Raw genomic sequence first — 2,500 nt, forward strand, 5'->3', positions numbered from 1 at the left:
GGCGCCGGAGCCCGGCGGGCAGGAAGACCGGGGCCGCCGGTGCACGCACCGGGGTCCCGGCTCCGCCGCCGACTCTCCGCCGCCGAGGCCGCCGCGCACCGCCGCCGCCGGCGCCGCCGCGCCTCCCCCGCCCCCCCACGCGCCCCCCCCGAGGGGCGGCACCGCTGCGCCAACGCGACAGCGGGGGTGACGATTGACCGCCAAGCGACGCTCAGACAGGCGTAGCCCCGGGAGGAACCCGGGGCCGCAAGTGCGTTCGAAGTGTCGATGATCAATGTGTCCTGCAATTCACATTAATTCTCGCAGCTAGCTGCGTTCTTCATCGACGCACGAGCCGAGTGATCCACCGCTAAGAGTTGTCTCGGTTTCGGCCCCCGCCGCGCGCGCGGGGGGACCGGGCAGCCTTCGGCAGCCCCTGAGGGCCCCCCCTCCGCTCCGCCTCCCTCCTCACGCCGACGCCGGCTGCTGAGCGAGGGACGGCCGAGAGCCAGAGAGAGGGGCTCGCCCCGCTGACCGTACGAGCACAGAGTGGGGGGGGAAAAAGGGAAAAGGAAAACCCGAACGAGAAGGGCGGGGAGCCCTCGCTCCCGACCTGGGACAACCCTTTGCTCGCTTCGAGTCCGGCCCAGGCGCCCAGGCTCGGCCCGGCCCGGCGGGGAGCAGCGCGCCGGCCGCGCCGCCTGCCTCGGGGACGCTGGGGGAGGGGGCGGCTCCCCGCGGACCCCCAGCGTCGGAGCCCGGCCGCCACCGGCAGCGGCACCGGCCGCTGCCCGCGCGCCCGCGGCCCACCGGCCCCGCGCTCCCCAGCTCCTCGCTCGCCTCGCCGGCCTCCGGCTCCGCCGTGGCCCCGAGGCGGCGCCCACGCCCGCGCGCGCGCACACACAGCCTCCCGGACGACACCACGCGCTCTCCCGTCCCTTCCGCGGACAGACGCCCGGCGGCGGGCGGGCGGGCAAGGCGGGACGGACGGGGACGGCGCCCGCTCTCCCCGTCTCCACGCGGAGAACGGGGGGGGGCGCCCCCGCCGCCCGCCTGCCGCCCGCCCGCCGCCCGGCGAAGCCGGGTTGGGCAGAGCGAGGCAGGCGCGCCGGATGGCGGAGTGCCGGCGGGTAGGGCGCCGCCGCCAGCGGCCACGGCGGCAGACCGAGAGCCCCGGCCAGGGAGGAGAGCGGATCGCGCCGAGGCGCGGCGTCCGCACCACCCGCGGTGGGTGGGGGCTCACCGTCCCGGCGAGAGCACGCGCTCGCGCCGGGGTCACGCGTTCGAGGCAGGCCGGCGCCAGCCGACCGCGCGGCGTCCCTCCGCCGAGACCAGACCGCGGAGAGAGGGGGCAGGGTACCCCTCTCCGTCCCGGCTGCCCGCAGGGCGAGCGCGGGGCGCGCCGGCTGGCATGGGGGGGCACGGCGCCCGCGCGCGCCGGCCCCCCGGCCCTCCGGCAGCACACCCGGCTGCCCCCCGGGTCGCATCGGGCCGCCCGAGTCTTTAAACCCCCGCCCGGCTCTCCCGCCGAGAACCCTCGGGCCCGGAGCCCGGGGCCCATGGCCATCCCTACCCGGGGCGGCTACCGGCGGCCGCGGTGGCCGGAGGCCCTCCGCTCCTCCCGCCACCCCGCCCCCCCCCCCCGCCCGGCCCGCTCGCAGCACGGTCCCCACGGCACGGCGCGGGGCGGCTGGAGCGGTGGGGGGGGGGAGAGAAAGGGAAAGCGGAAAGGGCGGGAGGGCACGGCCGGTGCGGCGCTCACGGCGCGGCGCCCGGGAGGAGCGAGCTGGCACACGGGACCACACGGGTGGGTCACCGAGGGGGGGCAGGAGGAGCGCGGACGCTAGGTACCTGGCCCTGGGGTGAGGGAAACGACCTGAAATCCCCGCGGGGGTGCCTCCCCCGCCGCCGCCCGCCGCCGGGCCGCCGCCGCCTCGCGGCGACGGCGGCAGCCTCGGCGGCAGCAGCGAGACGGGACGCGGAGGGGAAACCCGGCACCCGCCAGCCGGCTCCGGCGCCCCTCGGCGGAGCGTCCGCCCGCGGGGTGCGCCCGACACCCGCCGCCACGACCTCGTCCTCCTCCCGGGGCCCGGGGTTTCCCTCAGTAACCCGGCGCCCGGCGGCAGCTGCGCCCGGGAGGAGAGCCGTGGTTTGGGCCGCCCGCTCGGGCACGACCCGTCGCCTCGCGTGGCCTGGCGCGACGGCCCCCGCTCGGGGTCCGCCGCCGCCCGGCGCCCGCCCCGCGCGCCATCCCGGAACGCCTGTCCTCGCCGTCTCTGCAAGACGGGCTGCTCCGCCGCAGCCCGCCGCGGGTCCGCCCCCCACCGCTTAGGGGTGGCGACCCGTCGGCACCCGTCCCGACCCGGGGTGCCATCTCGCTCGCGTCTCCGCCCGCCGCTTCCTCCCGCGGGCGCCGGGGGAGCAAGCCCCGCCGACCCTCCCGCGCACTGCCGCCCGCTCCCCGCCGGACCCTCCCCCGGGCCCGACCCTCCCCTGCCCCGGCGGCGGCGGATCGCCGTCG

The 2,500-nt window shown here is 79.6% G+C and overlaps 1 non-coding gene across 1 annotated transcript; it reads right to left on the reverse strand.

The window, feature by feature from the left end:
- Positions 1-205: 205 nt before the first annotated feature.
- On the reverse strand, positions 206-358 carry LOC136995774 (5.8S ribosomal RNA). Its single transcript, XR_010887317.1, has one exon. It is a non-coding gene; the product is annotated as a 5.8S ribosomal RNA (ribosomal RNA).
- Between the last annotated feature and the right edge of the window lie 2,142 nt (positions 359-2,500).

This window comes from Apteryx mantelli, unplaced genomic scaffold (assembly GCF_036417845.1).
Source record: "Apteryx mantelli isolate bAptMan1 unplaced genomic scaffold, bAptMan1.hap1 HAP1_SCAFFOLD_147, whole genome shotgun sequence".
Taxonomy (NCBI): domain Eukaryota; kingdom Metazoa; phylum Chordata; class Aves; order Apterygiformes; family Apterygidae; genus Apteryx; species Apteryx mantelli.